This window comes from Lissotriton helveticus, chromosome 3_1 (genome assembly GCF_964261635.1).
Source record: "Lissotriton helveticus chromosome 3_1, aLisHel1.1, whole genome shotgun sequence".
Classification (NCBI taxonomy): domain Eukaryota; kingdom Metazoa; phylum Chordata; class Amphibia; order Caudata; family Salamandridae; genus Lissotriton; species Lissotriton helveticus.
Genome location: NC_136061.1, coordinates 971,636,711 through 971,658,456, shown reverse-complemented (window position 1 = coordinate 971,658,456; position 21,746 = coordinate 971,636,711). Strand labels below are relative to the sequence as shown.

At 44.6% G+C, this 21,746-nt stretch overlaps 1 protein-coding gene across 8 annotated transcripts in view; it reads right to left on the bottom strand.

The window, feature by feature from the left end:
• Nucleotides 1-21,746, bottom strand: part of USP40 (ubiquitin specific peptidase 40) — a 660,245-nt gene that overhangs the window by 607,805 nt on the left and 30,694 nt on the right. For 7 of the 8 annotated variants that reach the window (XM_078681394.1, XM_078681396.1, XM_078681399.1 and 4 more), the window contains exon 2: nucleotides 15,864-15,964. The gene's annotated coding sequence lies outside the window, so the exon portion shown is untranslated. The remainder of the gene's footprint in view (nucleotides 1-15,863; nucleotides 15,965-21,746) is intronic. The other variant, XM_078681398.1, reaches the window with a different exon arrangement.

The window sequence follows — 21,746 nt, the reverse complement described above, 5'->3', positions numbered from 1 at the left end:
CCGACATCGCCACAGTGGGAGAGATTTGGAGGGAGAACTTACAGCTCTCACAATCTTCCACCTCCCCGTTTTGGGCCCTGCATACCAACGAGTTCTTATAAAGAATGGCCACACCTCCCCCTCGACCCAGCGGTCTGTTCTGTGTGTGAATGAGAAAGCCCGGGGGAAGGGCGTTCACTATATCCGCCTCCGAGCCTTGCGTAAGCCATGTTTCTGTTAAAAACAGGATATCTAGCTTGTGATCCAAAATAAGGAGGTTGATCTCCAGGGAGTGCTTTGGGAGAGACCTGCAATTAGGGAGAGCAGACCGAAGTGTGTGTTTTACCTCTGCTTGGTCAGGGGGTTGACATAATCCACAATAGGTAAAAGGTACGGTATCCCTCTGTATTAGTGAGCAGTGCCACGGTTGTAGGGAGCGCGATCGAAGAAGATGTGGCGAAATGTGGTGCCGGAAGGGTACTCTCCTGATCATTCTTGCTGCGGCATTTTGGACTATTTGCAACCTTTTAATCTGGTAGGCCGGCAGTCCTACATATAGGCTGTTAGCATAGTCCAGTCTTGCCGTCACCATGGCATGTATAACCACCCGGTGGCATTCTTCAGGCAGTAGATGGATGACTTTTCGTAGGCTTTTCAATTTCCCAAAACAGGCCGCAGACACCTGCGTAATCTGGGCTGATAGGGAGAGATCAGTCTCCCATTTCACCCCTACATTTTTTGCAGAGACTGCTGGGGTGGGTGGAAGGCCCATTTCCTGCGGCCACCAGAGCTCCGTAGGCGTAGGGCAGATGTTCCCCTAGAATAGTACCTCAGTTTTGCTGGCATTGAACTTCAGTTTGTGTGGTTGTTCATCCAGCGAGAAATGTCGGTTAGGCAGCCCTTAAAGTTTGTTAGGGCTATATGCTTATGTTCTTTGAAGGAGAACACCAACTGGGTGTCGTCGGCGTAGGATATTGCCTTCACGTCCCAGTTGGCGATAAGAGTAAATAAAGGAACCAGTGACACTGAGACACTGCCGGAGTATGCCCCGTTAGAAGGCAGACTTTTACAGGAGGAGATTCGGACTCAAGCCATCTCATTGACATATAAAACACTAATTAACAATATGCCTTATAAACTCGGCCCACTCCAAGCCAATTGGGAACTCACCACTGGCCCACTGGACGACATTGATTGGGAGGCTGCCACGCGAAGTAGCGATTAAACTGAGGCTACGGCTCATACAGTATAAGATTCTACTCAGAACCTATTTTGATAGAGCAAGACTATACTCAATGGGGAGAGCAGATAACCCAGATTGCCTCAGATGCCACACAGAATGCGGTACATATATACACATCCTCTGGGAAAGCAGTAGGGTTTGAATGTATTGGAGCAAGATAGTGAAGGAACTATACAATATACTGGAAGTCCAACTTGAGATGGATGCAAAAATCCTCATATTGGGCATCCCTACAGATGTAGATCTGCTGCGGCATGAATTCCTGTTGGCCTACTTAGGGCTGGTGGTAGCTAAGCGAGACATAGCCAAATGCTGGGGTGCCCAACGACTCCCTAGACTCAAGAAATGGAGATCATGTATGGATCTTTACATGGTCGCAGAGAAGGTGACCTATAAGGCAAGCGGCTGCCCCCGGAAATTCCGACAGATATGGGTCCCATGGATAAAATATTATGGCTTAGATTTGGAGGTGGAGGAGGAGGGAATAGATTTACCCCTGGGAAGATCGAGGTCAGGGCATTGAGTGGTGCCTGACCCACTGTTGACGGGCGTGGATATGTCAGATGTGAACCTTTTTATATGTATGCACATAACACTGGACTCCAGCACCGTCCTCTCTTTCAGGGGAACTGCTGCTATACTTCTTGATTTGTACCACATGCTGTCACCCAATAATCAACCTATATTGTGTATTCATGATTTTTTTGATTGTACATTTAAATTGTTTAAAATCAATAAAAACATTTTTTAAACTATCTGAAACACAAGCAAAACAGAATGCAAAACAGAATGAGCATAACCACATTAAGATCAAAATCCAAACAACTAAGACCTGATGATATTGACATAGCTGATACTTTGAAATCATTTTAGGAAGATTTATTTACAGAAGAGTTATATGCTACCACAAAGGATATCTCTGTTTGCCTATGAAAAAGAATTGTATCCACAGTAGATGATAAATTATGGTTAGTATTATAACAAGACTTTCCAATACACAAAACACTAAGAGCAATCAACAGCGGCCTAATAATAAATTCCTAGACCCAGATGGTCTCTCAGCCAAATGTTTTTAAAGTTCAGCAACAATATTACTTGAGCCCAATTTTATACTAGAAGCGCAATAGAAGGCTTCGCTTCAGAAGCAACCATAGTAGCCATACACAAGTAGGACAAATGCCACTCATTACCACTAAACTACAGACCCCTCTCTCTTCTAAACATAGACTGCAAATTCTATAGAAAGATTTTAACAAACAGACTCATGAAAATTATCCCCCAACTTAGACACGCAATGTAGTAAGGATTCCAAATGGGCACATTGTCAGGAAACATCTCAAGACAACTAACACATATAATTGAATAACTAGAAAAAACCAAACCTCATCAGCAGTCTACAACTTAGATATAGAATGCAGAAAATGGGTTTGACAGATTGTCTTGGAGCTTCCAATGACGGAGATTGTGCAAATTCCAGTTTGACACCACATTTATTTAGGCAACAATGGCTTTATATCTCATTACTTCAACCTAAATGGAGGCTTTCTATATGGATGTCCTCTATCCTCTACTTCTAGACTATAGACACATGAACCTCTCTTCACCTCCTTTAGAACGAATACTATAGCTATAAATGTAGAAAAATAGAACTCCGATTCACTGCATATTCAGACAATATAATCCGGATTCTAGCAGAAGTAAATCAATCTCTCCCCGCAATTTTACCTTAGATCCAAGAATAAGAGGCCACAATCGGCTACTACCTTAATAAACAAAAATATGAAAGTATGCCATTAATGTTCAATTAATCGCCACAACAATACAAAAATCCCCATCTGAAATTGCACACACAAAAAAAAAAATTACCTTACATATCTAGATCTAACTTTCACCAGCTATTTAGACGAAACAAGAACCATAAATGAGACTATCAAAAACAAGTGAGATCACCACTGGATGGTGAACATGTGTTATCCTATTGGGGAATAACAGTAGCTACTAAACCAGTTATCACATCAATGTCAGTTATCTCTTATAAATGTTCCCTGTAAATTTTAGAACAAATTCTTTAACACTATGGAAATTATCTCAAACGTTTTATGGCGCAAACAATTATAGTAATAAGCAGGATTAAATCTAACAAGACAAACCGAAATGGCATATGGTGGCCAAACTTTAGAGCATATCAAAAGGAAGTTATTGTGGGACAAGCCTCTTCTTGGTTTACAGAAGAGCCCATAAAACAAACAGCCAAACGGGTGTCAAAAGTAGATGAATTGTAGTCATCTTGCTCTCCTGTAGCCTTAATATATCTCAGTCTACTGAACCCACCAAAATCAAAGCTGCATAAGAGACACAATGACACAATCAAATTGTCTAAGACAACAAAGCTGAAAAAACAACCAAATGACAATTCATGTCACTGTGGAATAATAAAAACAATTAAAGTAGACGCTAAAACCATGTTAGGGTCCACCTTGGAATAAGCAGGAGTATTAGTGATCACACAATTATTCGACAATGGTTATCACAAGCGATTGCCACAAACAGAATGCAATATCTCAAACTCTGAGTTACACAAATTCTTTAAAATGATAATCGTCTTCAGAAAAGGAGGCTCTTTAAATAATTACCCTTTTTCAGAAACTAAGCAATGCAGCTTCAAGCTTATATTGCTACATTCAATCTCATATAAAATCTAAAATAAAAAATAAATGGACAAGGAAATGGGACTAACCTCCTAAGATTCTCAAGAATCGTGATCCATCGTCAACTTCAAATAAAAAAATTACTGATTTAAGGAAACCTTCATTCTGACCAGAAATCATATCCCCATTGGAACAGACACAATTTATGATCCTTCATGGAACTCTATGGACCTCTGAAAGAATTTATAAGAGTGAAATACTGCGAACCACTACATGCTACCAGCCCCTGGAGACCTCGTAGACCAGCTCTATGATTACAATTATCTGAAAACCTACTGGGCAGAAGTATGGGAGACATTAAAATCAATCTTTAAATTACAACTTTTCATAGAGTCTGCATTGGAATGCCTAGGCACTGAAACAATCCCAAAAGACATTCCACTGAACCCTACCGATAAACAGCTTCTCACCCTCTCAGATTATAAAACGAGAATATACTCTGAAACAAGAAACAGGCTCATAAACTACATTTATACAAGGTGGCCATGGCTCAACCACACTCAAATGTGATAATAATGAATTGAGCAATGAGGATCTATTATCACCTAAACTGACACTCTGGGATTACCAACACAAATACCTCCAAACAGTAAAACCTCCATGAATAGGTGACAAAAGCCAAGTGATAATTTGCAATCATCTACAAAATAACCAAAACTCATTATCCAGCCCACCAATACTACACAGATACTGACTAGTTTCTCATGCCCTATCATCCACTCTTCTTTCTATCTCAGTCTACAACTGTTCGCTCTTATATTCTCAGCAGCAAAACTGTCTTATGCCGTTATGATGCCCTCAAAACCTATGCGCACCATCAAAGGAATAAAGAAGGAATAAGAAATATATACTGTCACTCATACATCCTGCAACTACTCTCAGCAAGCTCATCAAAATCCTTCAGGAAACCTACAAGTCACTAAGGAAAGAAGGCAATCATGTTTCATCAAGAATATCAGACCCCATCCTCTAGGACACGCACGTTTAACAACTCTCTTGCCATAAAACTATTTATCTTATGAAAACATTTAAAATTAATTTAAAAAAGTTTTGAGAATAAAAAAGTGAACTTGGCTCAGCTGAGTGGAAACAGAAATATTTCTGATCTGGCAACATTTTGTAGCGTACTATTTGAATAAAGGAAGAACAATACCCCCCTATTGTGATCTGGAGGTGGCAAAAGGGATGCTCAACTTCCTAAGGATCAGCATATTTAGCATGTGATTCACAAAAGTGCAGCCGCTCATCTGCGATATGTAGTTTCTGCACTGCAGATATTGAAATGGACCGGACAAGATATAGGTCCCAGATTCATAAGTTCGACCTGCATGCTACCAGAGAGACAAAAAAGCAGAATAGTGTTGCGTAGGCGAGCTCTACTTGCATAGGTATTGGGCATGTGTGCAAACTTTGCTATGCTTAGACTTCCAAATACTTGTGTGGTTGGGAATTGAGGATGAAATATATATGTGGATGGTAAAATGCGCATCTTGGGAAAGGTCACTGAAGACATTCAGAGAAATTGAATTTTTTTTAATTTTATGCTCATCATAAGTCTAAATTAAATTTAGTATACCACCTACCACACTGCTGGAAGCGCGCTGGCATAGCGCTGTGTAATCTCTTTTAATTCGATCTTATTTTAGCATTTGGTTTTTGTTGTTTTGTGGGCTTACTCACTTACCTGTTTTAAATAACTCGCTGTCTTCAGCTTTGCTCCGCTCCCCTCACTGCACATAAAAAGGGCACCTTTGTGCCTCCAAAGCACCACTATTTTGGTGGGTCCGGGTCTCCATTTCGGCAGCCATCTTAGTTTGGGGCTTGGGATTCGGCGGCCGCCGCCATCTTTGAGCGGACTCGCGCGCCAAAGGGCTTGCAGGTGAGCCTATTTTAAGTCGCGCAGCGGTACGCGCAGGTGGACGCCCTCGCTTAGCCGGAGTCGTGCCGGAGTCGTGCCGGAGTCCTGCCCGTCTGCGCCCGTCAGCGTCCCGGAGGCGCCGGGGCGGCGGTGTACTGCGGCGCGGCCGGCTGTTGAGCGAGGATGATTACCTACACCTCGACGATGTTGCGTTCCATGCGGATATTCTCATGCTCTTGCCGCTCGGTCTTTCCTGGGCGCTTTAATGGCAAACGGCGCTGCCCGGCCACGTGGACACCGGTCAACGTGCATAGACCGCCTGAGGCTTATGTGAAACACCTGTGCCTGTTGCTGACCACTAGGTCGCTGGGCTGTCATGCTCTACATTTATTCGATCTTCTTGTGAGGGAAAACCCTTTGTGTCTTCTCCTTACCGAGACTTGGTTGGGAGAAGCGTCGAACCCGGACATCTTTTCTGCGATTCCTCCGGTTTATAACATATACCGGCAGGACAGAGAGAAGGGCAGGGGCGGCGGAGTGGCGGTGGTGGTGAGGAAGGATGTCTCATGCTCGGTTCTCCCCCCGTACCCCATTGGGAGCTCGGAATCCATTGCCTTCACGCTTAGACTGTCCCCGTCCCAAGCACTTAAGGTGCTGTTGGTTTATAGGGCGCCAGGCCCTATGGGTTCCTTCCTGGAGGATCTGCAGGTTGCCACCTCTGAGCTGGCACTGTCCACTCAGCATTGTATAGTGGCCGGCGATTTTAACTTCCATCTTGATGTGACAGGCGACCCGGACACGATTAAACTGCTGGATATAACATCTCCTTTGGGTCTTGTCCCATATGTGTCTGGTCCCACACATGAGAGAGGGCACACCCTTGACCAAGTGTTCTCATCAGTTCCGATTGCTGATGTAGAAACCTTGCCTGTGCTCTGGACGGACCACAGGCTGATCAAGTTCTCGGTGTCGGAGAATGGGCGGCCGAACAATACTGCTCCCGTGTTACCCAGACCAGCCTCGAGAGCGCTGTATAGAGTAACAGCCGATATGCTGGAGCAGGCGCTCGCGGAACACCCCTGTCAGCTGTCGGGTGTTCTAGAAAAAGATACGGAGGCCTTTCAGTCGTGGCTGATCGAAAGGCTGGACGATCTTGCCCCGCAAGTTGCCCCTCGGTCCACGGTAGCACGACAATCTGCGCCGTGGTTTACAGAGGCGTTGAGGGTGGCTTGCAGCCAGTGTAAGGTTGCTGAGCGGGCCTGGCGCCTTCAGTATAATGGGGAGGCTAAACTTGCCTACAGGGCGGCTATCAGGGCCTATCATCGTGACATCGTGGAGGCCAAGAAAGAATACCTGGCTAGGAGGATTGAGGCAGCGGCGAACTCCTGCAAGGAGATCTTCACGGTGGTGAAGGAGTTCACGTCCCCCAGCTCCCAGACACCCCCGTTAGTATCATCGGAGGCGTGGGCTTGTGATCTTGCCAGCTTTTTCACCAATAAGATCAAGGCGATTCAAGCCTCTTTCTCGGAGAGCCCTGTGGATAGTGATTGCGGCCCCGGTGCGGGATGTGAGCTACCGCCCACGCCTGTCGCTGTTTTGACAGATTTTCCTGCTGTCACGAGCGAGGCGTCGCGGGTGCTGCTTGCCAGCCTTAAATCGGGTTCGCCACTTGACCCCTGTCCCGCCAAATTTTTGGCTGAGATGGCGGCGGTGGTGAATCCTCTGGTTAATCCTATCCTCAATGCCTCCTTGAGGGAAGGGAAGGTGCCTTGTACCTGGAAGAGGGCGATGGTCATCCCCCTCTTGAAAAAGCCAGGTCTTGATGCTGAGGTCCTGGCCAATTATAGGCCAATTTCACTCTTGCCGGCGTTGGCTAAGATCACCGAGAAACATGTTCATGGCGTCTTGTCGAGATTTTTAGAAACAAACCATCTGCTCCATCCTTCCCAATCCGGATTCCGTCCTAATTTTAGTACGGAAACTGCACTGTTGGAGGTCTCTGAGATCATCAGGGAGACTTTGGATGTTGGTGGCAAGGCCATGCTAGTCATGTTGGACCTGTCGGCGGCCTTCGACACCGTCCCTCATGCGGCGCTCCTCGCCAGGCTTCATGACATCGGCATTAGAGGGACGGTGTTCAAATGGTTTACATCTTTTTTGGAAGGCTGCCGCCAGACGATCTGGGTCTCGCAGCGCTCCGCCGAGATGCCGCCTCTCGGGGTTGGGGTTCCACAGGGCTCTGTGTTGAGCCCATCATTATTTAACATCTTTATGACCCCTCTGGCGGCGGCGGTGGAGGCGTATGGGGCCCAGATTGTGTCCTACGCCGATGATACGCAACTCCTCTTCACATGTGGCAAAGATCAGCCATTTGATGGAGAGGGTATTCTGGCCTGTCTGGCCATGGTATTCGATTGGTTGCAGCACAACAACTTGAAGGCCAATTCCAGCAAGTCGGAGGTTCTCTTTTTTGGATGTGCTACTGACCCTGAGTGGCGACAATGGTGGCCGGTTGAAATGAGTCCCCCGGCACAGTCATCTTTGGTTGCCAAAAATCTCGGGGTTAAACTTGACAATAAATTGTCATTGAGAGCCCACGTACTTGGTCTAGTGGGCGCCTGCTTTGGTGTTCTGAAGATGCTCCGCAAGTTTCTACCATTGCTCTCTGCGGAGCATAGGCGGATTACCGTGCAGGCGCTCATTGGATCCAGGCTGGACTATGCCAATGCCCTTTTCCTCGGCCTCCCAGACTATCTGGTCCAGCGTCTACAGGTGGCGCAAAACTCTGCTGCCCGCGCGATTTTTGGCCTGCATAGGCGATCGCGAGCCTCGGGGCTGCTCCAGAAGCTCCATTGGTTGCCTATCCGTAAGCGGATTATGTTCAAATCCCTTACGTTGATGCACAAGGCACTGTTTGGCTCTGGGGCCGGATATTTACGGCGCAGGCTGGTCTTTTACCGCCCTGCTCGCCTACTGCGATCTGCAGCTCTTTTTACTGCCGTGGTTCCTCGCGTGCACAAGGCCCGCACTGGGGGCCGTTCCTTTGGCTTCAAGGCACCTCAGTTGTGGAACTCCTTACCACTGGCGCTACGCAGTACTCCTAATTTGTTTCAATTTAGGAAGAGCTTAAGGACATGGCTTTTTAATGCTTAGTTGTTTTTTGGGGGTCTTTCTTTTCTGTATTGTTTCGTGTTATGTTATTACGCATTGAGTTGTTTGTGGAAAGCGCCGGGACACTCTGTCGGAGTAGCCGTGCGCTATATAAATACAAATTAACATAACATAACATAACATAACATTCTTGCCCTATTGGAACGTTCATGTTGTGACCTGTTCTCAGTACAATGAAACGTAATGAAACCTTGCGTGCTTTTGCATTGTATCTGTACTTGTGTATGGCAACCTCTCACCTATATAGGTCTTGATGGAGCTACAAAATTGCATATAAATGTACAAATATTTATATATTAATGGTCAGGCTATTGTTGACCTACAAGCATCATAGTGCACACTGGGGAACACATTTTCTCCTCTGCGCACTGCACCTTCCCCCACATCAGATCAGGTCTGGTGTAAGGGAATGGAGTGCAGAAATAGTTGTATTCCCTTACCAAACTAGTGATATTGTATTTTTCTACACTTCATATACCAGGTCAGACCAACAATGCAGAATTTGCAAATGGCATGTCTGGGTGTTGAACCATATCTTTAACAGTTACAGAATTAGGAAACTTGTATTTTATTAATTTAGTTATGATGCAAACTGTGCCTTTATTGATCCTCTAAGTGCATTTTGCACTACCAAGTGGGGAAAGTGACACAAATTTGGTCAGTAAATTTAAATTATTCTCAAGCGGTCCTCACACAAAAATAAATGAACATTCTTAAAAGTACATTTAGGACAAAAAAAGATACTTGCATCTTCTCGTAAAGCTTTTAAAACACTATACACACTCATTTGGCCTAACTTTCATCAAGTTTTATTTTAATTTTTATAAAGTAAAAGCGTCTAAAAACAACATTTTCCCAGCATAACTCCGGTACTAAAGTTGAAACATTACAGCTTTAGCAAATGATTAGTAAAGTCATACTTTTGTATCATAAGATGCTTGGGTGCAGCGTGCTCAGAGGTGTTATGCAAAATCCTGGCTTTGATGGTAAAGCCAATAACTTTCAGCAGCATTTCAAACACAATAATACCCAGGTCTCACCTATTCTCAGGAAACCCGGGGTAGACCCTCTGGTCTTGAGCAATTTCCGTCCAATATCTTTGCTCCCTTTCCTGGGTAAACTTCTTGAAGCCTATGTAACTGGCTGCCTTGCCTCCTTTGTAGAAAACTCCCAGTTTCTAGATCAACACCAGGCCGGTTTTAGACCACGACACTCCACAGAAGCCGTAATGGTGGCAGTTCATGACGAACTGAGAACGGCGGCGGACAACAACATCTCCCAAACCCTGGTGCTCCTTGATTTGTCGGCAGCTTTCGACACCGTTGACCATACCATCCTTCTTCAACGGGTCGAGAGCGCCGGCATCAGGGGCACCCCGCGGAGCTGGCTCACCTCCTTTCTACTGGATCGTGAGCAAGGCGTTCGCCTTGGTCCTTTTACATCTGAAGCCAAAAATCTGACTTGTGGGGTCCCGCAGGGCTCCTCTCTCTCCCCGTTACTATTCAACCTTTACATTTCCCCTCTGATTTCTAAGCTTCGGGAGCTTCCAGGGCTTGTCCTCAACTACGCAGACGACCTCCAGCTCATCTTTGATATCGATTCCTCCCCTACTTCCACCGAAAAATTCCAATCTACCAGGTCTTTCATCAGCAATTGGATGAACGCAAACCAACTTAAGCTGAACCCTGGAAAGACCGAGCTTGTATTGACTGGGACCCCGGCTAACCCCTGTAGTTCCAGCTTCTGGCCGCTCTCGCTGGGCAGTGCCCCATCCCCGGTGAGCTCAGTCAAGAGTCTTGGAGTCACCATCAGCGAGGACGTGACTATGAAACCACAAATTAAATCGGTGCTTTCGGCTTGCTTTTACCATCTCCCCACATTAGGAAGATCAGCAGGTTCCTCACTCACGAGGCTTTGGTTCAGACCATGCTTGGGCTGGTTATTTCCCGTATTGATTACGGAAATGCGTTGTATGCTGGGATCCCCCTCTATCAATCCCGCCAGCTTCAGCTAGTCCAGAACCAGGTGGGTAGGCTGGTCTTTCGCCAGCCCAGGACAAATTCAGCGAAGCCCCTCCTGAAGAGCTTGCACTGGCTCCCTGTGATCCAGCGCTGCCTCTTCAAGGTGGGCTGCCTGACTCATCAAGCCCTTGCCCAACAGGGCCCGGCATTCATTTCCTCCCGTCTTCATCGATACATCCCTTCTCGAGCCCTTCGTTCCTCGAGCTCCAATCTGCTACTGTCATGTCCGTTGAAACGGAAAAGATTGGGCGAACTGAGATTTGGCTCCCGAGCTCCCCTCTTTTGGAACTCTCTGCCCCCAGGCCTCCGTCTTACCCCTTCCTACCTCAGCTTTAGAAAGGCGCTGAAAACCTAGTTATTCTCTCAAGCCTTTTACTAGTCATCATCCTGCTCAGGTTATTAACTAGCAGTTCCTCCTCTGCTGTCCAAAGCGCCAAGAAGCCGTTGGTGAACGTGCGCTAAACAAATTCTTTTTTCATCTCATATCATATCAGGTGGGGGCGCCAACTGAGAGAGTTCAACATGCACCATGTTAAGGCTGAAGTGAACTGTAGAAGAGAATACCAGAGCTCACTCAAAAGGTGTGTCTACTACTGTTGGCACAGGAAGGATAGGACTTTACGCACTGAAAGTCATTTGTTAATGCTGGCAACGTTTATACCATTCAATGACCTGCACTTCTATTGGAAAAGACAAAACATATTTAAAAGAATATTCAATTCTATTGAATAAGTGCATGGAAAATAAATCATGGCAGGTTTGCAAAAAAATGGTACAGAATGTGACACCTTTAAAAATATATATATATATATATATATATATATATATATATATATATATCATCACACTTTTCCTTTGGCTAGAAAGGATATCGGGCGCACGCACTCCCTTTGAGTTTCCACAATTTCGTTTATTTTTAAACTATTTAGGCAAATGAAAGCATTCGATCAACGCGTTTCGATGCTACAAGCATCTTGGTCACGATCAACTTCCTGCATCTTTTTTACAACATTTAAAGCATTCACATGATTATTGCATCATTTCCTCTGCTCAGCTGCTAGGCATTGTGGTTATTGTAGTTTATTATAAAATCAGTCTCTGGGACAGTTATGTTTCTAGTTCATTGGAAAATAATGGCGCCTTATTTTCAGCTGATTGTTTATTAGGGGTTGAAGTTTCATTTCCCCATCTTTTCCATTCTCATTTCTATCCCTCCAGTGGGATTTGTTAGTTCTTTTATCATTTGGTGGAAAAGTGTTTATAGTTCTGCTGTGTCCATTTTCATATGACTCTTCATTCCTACTTTTCCTATGAGTTTTGTTTGTACATCATGTTATTTATCAAAGATGAATGTATAACTCCTCCGATTGATTAAGGCCGTACGGACTTAGAGTTCTGAAATTTATTATGTGGCGTGACTCCTTTTGTCTTAAGGATTTTTCTCGGTCACCTCCTCGTATGTGTTTTGGTATCGTTTCTATGCCAAAGAATTTCAATTTGAGCCAGTCTCCATTGTGTGCCTGCTCCATATGTTTGGCAACTGCATTCGCTCGATCTTTATGCGTGGTTGCTCTAGCATGTTCCATGATGCGTTTCTTTAGTTCACCCTTCGTGCTTCCCACATACATTAGTGGGCATGGACACTCTATTCCATAGATGGTAAATTCCGTCTTACAGGTGATTAGTTGGCGTATTTGCCACGTCTTGTTGTTTGGCATCTTAACCTCTTTAGTTGGTTTGCGATTTGGCACATTTTGCATCCATAGCACTTTATGAAACCAGTAGTTTTGAGCCAATCCTTTTTGTTGTCTTTTTTCGTTTTGCAATGACTGTGGATTAGATGGTCTTTCAAGTTTGGAGCTCTTCGGTAGGTTACCGTCGGGTGTTTTCCTACTATTTTGCTGACTGTGTCATCCAGATGTAATATTTTCCATTTTTTTCTCAGGATATTTACAAATACTTTGCTGCCTTCTGAGAAATCCGTGATTAGTCTGATTGGTTCTTGTTCCTCTTTGTTTTTGATTTGTTTTTTTAGGCACTCTGCTCTGGGTTTTGCATTTGCCCTCTTCCAACATTGTTCTACATTTTCCTGGTTGTATTTACGATTTTTGAATCTCCTTTTGGTTTCAGCGCTATGTTTTTGCCATTCAGTTTCTTCGCTACATATGCGTCTTATTCGGAGGAATTCCCCATAGGGGATGCTTGAAATTAATGAATTTTGATGGAAACTTGTCACTTCCAAGGAGGCATTGGTCGCAGTTGATTTTCTGTGCAGGGTTGATTGTATTTGATTATTCTTGATGTATATGTGCGTGTCAAGGAAAGTTATCTCTTGATTGCTGATCTCATACGTTAGATTTATCCCTGTCATGCTTCCATTGATAGTTGTGTGATATTCCTTGAATTCCTCTGGAGGTCCATCCCAGATGATCAATAGGTCGTCGATGAATCTTATCAAGCACATAATTTTGCTGGTCATGTTGTCATTTTCAGGTGCCCATGCGATTTCTTTCTCCCAATAGCCCATTGTAAGGCATGCATAGTTTGGGCTAAAAGAAAAACCCATAGCGGTTCCATTGTTTTGCCGGTATAGTTCTTCCCCGAACAAAAAGATGTTTTGAGATAAACATAATGAAATCATTTCGTGCAGCATCTGATTATGATTTCGATATTTGATGTTTCTGTCCTGTAAAAAATAATTACATGCCTTTATCCCGATATCATTGTTGATGTTTGTGTATAGGGATATGACATCCATTGTTATGAGCTGGTAAGTGTCTTGCCAAGGAGTGTTCTCCAATTTTCTTAACATGTCATTAGTATCCTGAATGTAAGAGCTCAATTGTGTCACATACGGTTTCAAAAAGTGATCAATATAGTTGGAGACTGGTTCGAGTAAGGAGCCTTTTGCAGATAGTATGGGTCTGCCCGGGGGGTTCCTTTGATCTTTGTGTACCTTTGGCAGGAAATAAATCGTAGCTGTAATGGAATGATTTATTGTTAGGTATTTTAGTTCGTCATCATCTATAAGGTTTTTCAGTTTCCATTGTTTCAGATCAAAAAAGCATTGCTTTAAACAGTCAAGTATCTTTAATGCAAGACAGTATGCTTGCTTGCTTGAATTATCGAGGAAAAAGCATATTTTGGGTGAATCAGGAGACCTTCACTGAAAGTGTTACGTCAGTGGAAATTACTGGATGACTCGAAAACACAGTCCAGTAGGAGATGGGAACTTGGACAGCATGGTACACCTGAGTCACCCTTGCTGGTGTGACTTATGTTTAAAGATAAAGCATTTGTTTATTTGTTAGTGGCCACTACATTTATTCCCTTATCATATTCCAAAAGAACAAAATTGGGCTGCCGAAGCAAGTTTATGGTCTATAATTGCCAGGGGGCAGCAATTCAGACCAAAGGAAATAAAGTGTCCCGTGCCCACCCAATTGTTACTAGAATAACAATCCAATGCGATTTCTATGAAGGGCTGCACATTAAGCGCAGCCTGCCTTGGAAACATTGCAGTAAATGTCATTATACTTAAAACAAACTGCCAAATAAGTCATGCAACATACAGTAACATAGAACATGTCAACCTGGAGGGTACACTTGAGGAATAAAACACCGATGGAGGAAAGGAGGAGACTTAAGGATTAACAAGATCAACATTCATTACAAGTTACAGATAATAAGATGAGATGAGAACCAGGAAGTTAGCAATGCCCTGCAGTATGTTTTCCAGCAGATACCTATAGGTGTAATATGGTACCCCACTTTTACTGTTGGTGTTCAGAAAACAGCTTGCAAAACATCATACAACTTATGATTGGTTCCTTAATATATTACTCTGTTGGTTTCATCACTTATAATCTAGGTACCTTAACTGTACTTATCACAGAAGCCTTCTTACTATAAAGGTCACTGTTGGTATAACAACTTAAGCCTGAAAGTAAGAGAAAGTGTGAACCAGCTGGGACTTAAAATAAATAAAGGTTGGAAAGAGAGCGGCATATAGAAGCTATCTTACAAGATATATGTCCGCTTACAGAGGATAGATTATTTATTTTTTTATTTCCCCGTGTCCAATTTTTTATATTAAGATTTTTGTCAGCTGCTACTCAATTCCCCAGTAACTAAATTCTCAAAGTTGATCCTAAAATAATTAACATTTTCATAACATCAAGCACGTTCAACATACAGAATATTACAGTTTGCTGCTTTTCTTTTGTGCTTATATTCAGCCTCACCAGTGCATCGGAAGGTTATGGGGCATCCCCGGTTTCAGCCACTCCTAAAAAGAGCAGTGAGTGGCAATAAAGCAGAGGAAAGTCAATGTGCCAAAAGAACTGCTTTCATTGTCAATGTAGGGTTTCCACAGCAAAGTACTTCTCCGGTTCTGCGCCAAGGATCTGAAACTCCTAACCACCCAAGGTGCGTCCAAACCCATCAACCCACTTTTTTTAAAAAGAGGTGAAAAAGATCCTAACGAATAGATTCTTTCATAAACTTTCGGAGAGCATCTCCCCAGGGCACAACGGACGTCACAATGTCAGCAATGAGAACCCAAATAAAACATTGATCCCCTGGGTACCTGGATCTCAATTGTTTCAGAGCTGCAGCAAGCTACCCACCATGAAGAAGCTAGATCAGTGCCTATAAATGGAATGACGGACATTTATTGTGATATCTGTTGCAACTGCCTATTGTGTCATTTTACTTTTGATGTACTGATCTACCTTTTTTGTTCAATCAACCCTATGTACAGCGCTCTGATACCAACGGGTCATGTTCGTGCTTTATAATCTCTATAATAAAAATAAATAAATAAATAAATAAAAGTTAGAGAATACCAAATGTGGAAGATAGCAGGTCTCAGTAACACTTACCTTAAGACAACATTCGGATTCCTTGTTGCAGGGTGCTGCAGTTGGCCAGATACGTTTCGATATGGGTTCTTTGGTGACAGCCTCTACAGAACATATTCTACCTAGTAAAACAAATGTACTTAAATAAATTTTTCGTTGAAAAAATTTTTTACATTTATTTTCAAAACAATGCAACAAGGGCACAGAAGAACACCATATATTTAGTCCAACCATATTGACCGTTTTACAGTATCAACAATCACTAAAAACCCACAACCCCACCATCCTCCTCTCCATCCCTAGATACCTATCTGCCAGTTCAGGTTCAGCAGCAATAGTAAGAACCAATATATATCAGACACCCGCACCCATCAGGTCACCACCTGGCTTTGTGTCCCCGTGTCTTCTACTATCCCCAAAGAATAGTACTGAATCCATTCACCCCACACCTTATAACATTTTTGGGGGCAGCCCATGCTGGCATAAGTTCGTTTTTCAGCCACCATGTACATATCTATTTCCCGTTTCTATTCTTGTAGCGTTGAGCACTCCCGTACAGTGTCAAGCCAGGTCTCGTTTGGCTACTTTTAGACCGAGACCACAGAGCAAGAGCTGAGCCCGAGGTATGTCAATATAATTGGGAATCCCCAAAATTATGAACTTAGGGTCCATGGGATCTGTGCCAAGAACACTCCACTGAGTTCCCTGGTGATTACACCGAGTAGTCCTGTATCAGGGGGCGGCTCTAGAGTGTGTGAAGGAAAGAAGGAACCATATTCTCCCTGGCATCTCAAACAATGCGGGGACTGCGCCCTTTCCATGGCATGCAACGGACTTCTATCATAGAACACTCAGTGGAGTATTTTAATTTGCACTAGATGTTGATTCCTACTTCCCTTGGGTCTATTAGGGTCGCTTCCCAATCCATGTCCTCCCGTTGCCCCACCTCCTACACTCATTTCCCCCAAAGCTATATAGCGTGTCTGGCATATTATTATTAAGGGTTTTGTATGGGATGGAAATGTCATCCCTCCTTAATTCGCCTGCAAAAGTCGTCCCTCTAGAGGGGCATATTCAGGGATCTGACCCCCGGGGAGTCCCTCTACACTCCACGTTTTCCGTATTTGAGCATATTTTAGGAATTGATTTACGTTCATTCCGTGTTCTCGATGGAGCAAGGAAAAGAGCATGATATCGTCATCTTCAATCAGATCTCCAACCCTGGATATTCCGATCAACTCCCAGGCCTTGAATCCCCTCAGATTTTGTATTTCGGGAAGCCAATGACCCTCCCATAAGTGCATTTCCCTCGTAGGTTTACTGTGTTACCCTATGGTTGACATATCCCAGGTCACTATAGTGACCTGAGTGGCAGTGAGAAAACCCCGAGTTGCCCTGCCTTCAAACAAATAGTGTAAACAGGACCTCTTACCCCCACTGCGCCTGCTCCAGCCTGAAGGTTAAGCAGTCCAGGGTAGCAAATAACCAATCATTTGCATTTATGGCGTGGGCAGCCCAATGGTAGGCCTGTATGTCAGGCAACCTAAAACATTAAAGAAAAGAACCTGCCTCTGATAAGATTAAGGAGAATATCTCGCTATAGGCTGGGGATATCACAAATAGAATCGAGCCTTAACTTTAAAAAAACCTTCAATAATGAACAACCATAATCTTGATTAAGTTTAAAGAATCTTCAAAATGTAATACAAAAAAAATCAAAATAGACGTCAGCAACTTATATACATAAATTCTATAAAAAGTCATTAAAAAACTGCACTCTGGTAGATGCAAGTCAGGCAACGCCAACCCGCCGTTATATTGATCGTGTTGTAGGGTTTTAAGAGAAATTCTGGGGTGTTTGCCATCCAATTGCAGAGCTGCATGTCACCCTCAATCCCCCTGAAGGTCTCTGGGGGTTTGAGGGGTGTGTGAATATGGTAATGTGTTTTGCGGTGTGTAGAGCAATTTGGAGAAGGAGATCTTAAACACTGCGGCCCTCCACAGAAGGGTATGGTGCAGCTCCCACCACCTCTCCGTGTCTTTTCCGCAGGTTTGCATCACACCCCCAAGACTGCGCTCAAAACAATCTTCACTGTCCAGTTTCATGTACATTCAAAAGTATTTGAATCCATGGGCTACATAGGTCAGAGGACGAGGGAGTGAGGGTACCTCCATTTCACTCTGTGGAAGATAAAGCACTGATTTGCCCCTGTTGCTGCTGTAAACCGAGTGTCCCCCATAATCCTCAAATAGTTGAAGGGTCGAGGGAAGGGACAGGGTCAGTTCTGTAATGTAGAGAAGGATGTCATCCACGTAAAGCGAAATCTTCTCTTCCACTGAGGTCTCTACTGCGATCTGGAAGCCATAGATTCTGGCATGGTCATGGACCGCATAAGCTAGGGATTCTATACTAAGGGCGAACAGAGGAGAGGACAGGGGGCAACCCTGTCTCATACCTCTAATGATGGGGAACTCTGCCGACAGTGCCCCGTTCACCCAGACCACGACCGTTGAGGCCTGGTATAATAGTTTGACCCATTTCCTATAGCTGGGACGAAAGCCAAACTTGACCAGTGTATGTTCAAGTAAAGGCCAGTGCACTATATAAAATGCCATTTCTGCGTCAAGCACTAGAAGACGTGAGGTTCTGATCGGTCTCTGATTTTGTTTAGCCAATTATGCGTGCAACGTAGATTGTGTCTTTTTACCTACCATGCATAAAGCATGACAGGTCCCTATGGATTAAAGGCGTGATGACTTGCAGGTATTTAGTGGGAGAAGTTTGAACCTCCGTGATGAGTAACGAGATCTGGCGATATGACTAACAACGCTCCTTCGCTTGCCAACTTTATGAATGACTACTATGAAAGCCCATTGAAGGTCACATGGGAGGGTGCCCCTTTTATCAGCTTCTAAATGGTGGCAGGGCAGACATCATAAGACAGAGAGAAGAGACTGTGTGGTGACTGCGTTGGTCAGTTTCAGAATCAGGAGGAGCAGAGTCAGCACAGTCTGCGAGGGATCAACGTGTCTAGAGGCAAAGCATAGTGGATGTAGCATTGCAGCTAGCAAGTCAAGTGTTTTCAAGCTGTGTCCCTAGAGAGATGGCAACACAGCAACTGCATTTGAGGAGCAAGGCTACTGTAAACAAGTACGGTAGGCTTTCACTTTCGTCCAGAAAAAAAAACGAGAAAGGTGCAGAGAACGCCGAACAAAACACGGCTTCCCGGCAAAATGGATGCAAAAATAAAAACCAGCTCTCTGCAATGCTGTGGCGCGGGAGCAGGGGTGCATTCCTTTTGAAGTCTGATGGGGGGCGGGGGAGGGGCTTGGGAACGGATTCCTTTGAAGTCTGATGCCAAGGCTCAGACAAATGGTGCTGTGTGAGCGGCTTCCTTTGAAGTCTGATGCCGAGGCCGATGGTGTTTGATGTGCACGCGCCTACCTCACACGCCTGCCTCACATGAACTGTACGCGATGCGCAGGCTAGGTAGACTTTTCGGACTGCTTACTATAATCTCGCCTATTCAATCCCTAACGGGATAGAATAGTCGAGACCTAAAAAGCTAGTTTGTCTTCCTTTTCGCCAGAAATGGCGAGTAGGACCTAAAAATCTCTCACCCTAATTGAATCTGGCTCGAAATTTGATTGAAACAGTGTACCAGAAAAGGCAGATTTTACTTTATTTGAAAAAGGGGAAGTTGCTGTGGAGGTCCAATTTCACCCAAAGTTCGAGTGTCTGAAAAATACCCACATTGGAGGATGCCATTCAAGTTGCAAAAGACTTGTTATGACTTCACTGGAAATCGTCAATAAAAAGTAGATGGCATTGAATCAGAGGACATCCATGGAAGGTAAGATGGAGTCTACATCCACGAGACTCATGGAGGTGGAGACTTCCTTTTAAACCTTGGAAAGAATGACTGGAACACTTGAAACTCTTGTGGCTAATCGAGACATGACACAGTTTCAGGGTAGTATTGTGACGTATATTGCACAAGTGTAAGACAGACACAAGAGGCTGTAGATTTGAAAGAGTGGAATCAATATCTGCATTCTGGGTGGATGTGCCTTAAGTGGTAAGGCTTATCTATGTTCCTCTACTAGGGCTTATCTATGCATTTCCATGCATGGGTCAGAACAGTGAAAATACTGGTCGGCAGAGGGCACAGAAACTGCTGGACAATGGCAAGCAACTTGATAAGAATAATCTAGGCACAATTGTTTTGTCCATTGAAGAATAGTCACAGTGACACTCTTAAGCAACAGCCTGTGTCACAGAGGAAAATTATGCTTAGAGACCAAAGGTTTATCTTTTTTTTCAGTCCTGTCAAAGCAATGAGTGAACATGAACTGCAGAGACTTAGGAAAGAGTCTACTTCCGAAGGGATCAGGTTAGTGTACTGTTCACAGCTCAATTGAATGAAGCATTTGATGGCCAGGTCTCGCTACATTTGGAATCTATTAAAGTGAAACTGCTTCCTCAACATGATTGAGTTGTTGCTCTGTCTTTTTACGTCTCGCCTGAGACAGCGCATGGTCTCTTTGAGACATTTAGTAAGTGGCTTTTAAAAGTGCCACCAGAGGCTTTTGCTGGCCTACAGCTTGCGTTCACGAGCTCGTGCACATGCACAGCGGTCATCTGTGTTTTTATTGCTGTAATCAGGCTCCTCTGCTTGCACTACCCCCTCCCTTTTCCCCCTCCCTCCTGGTCAGCTTCATTTGTGTCTTCTAGCTGTGAATCATGCTCCCTTCTACCCCGCCTCCCCTCCTTTTCGTCAGTTTCATTTACGTCTTCTATCACTGTGAATGCTCCAGCTTCCACCAGGCACACACAACACCAGCCTTCAGTGCATGATTCCACCAGGCACATACACCACCAGCCGTCAGTGCACGCTTCCACCACGCACACACACACCACCAGCCGTCAGTGCACGCTTCCATCAGGCACACACACCACCAGCCATCAGTGCACGCTTCCACCAGGCACACACCACCAGCCGTCAGTGCCGCTTCCACCAGGCACACACACCACCAGCCGTCAGTGCACGCTTCCACCAGGCACACACACCACCAGCCGTCAGTGCACGCTTCCACCAGGCACGCACTCCACCAGTCGTCAGTGCACGCTTCCACCAGGCACACACATCACCAGACGTCAGTGCATGCTTTCACCGGGCACAAACACCACCAGCCGTCAGTGCACGCTTTCACCTGACACACACACCACCAGCCATCAGTGCACGCTTCCACCAGGCACACACACTAACAGCCGTCACACACTACCAGCCGTTGGTGCATGCTTCCACCAGGCCCACACCACCAGCCGTCAGTGTACGCTTCCACCAGGCACACACACCACCAGACGTCAGTGTACGTTTCCACCAGGCACACACACATCACCAGACGTCAGTGCACGCTTTCACCAGGCGCAAACACACCACTAGCCATCAGTGCAGCAGGCAGGCTCTTCTCAGAGTTTCTTGGTAAATATGTGTTCGATTCCTGGGTGGGAGTGGGTCGAGTTTCCTTAAACCATGCTGAGTATGCAGGTGCAGAGCATGAACTCCTGTGAGTGAGTCATGCTGCCTGGGGCTCACTCGCTCCACACTTGTAAATTGCGCCTGCACCAGGCTTTTTCTCATTTGCAAAGTTTGGCGCATGCCCACAGCTAGGCAGCCCCACACTCCCGGGAATGACTGCTTCCTACAACCAGAATGGAAACAACATTCAAAGCAATGAAAACAAGTTCATTTGATGCAAAGAACTGTTAACAAAAACCATGTCCAGCTATTGTAGATCTGGCAACTTAAACAAAACAGCAACAAAAAACAAACCATCATTGGCATAGCCAATAGGTCTCGCTTTTTGGACCCTATAAGTATTTAGTTATGCAGCAGAATA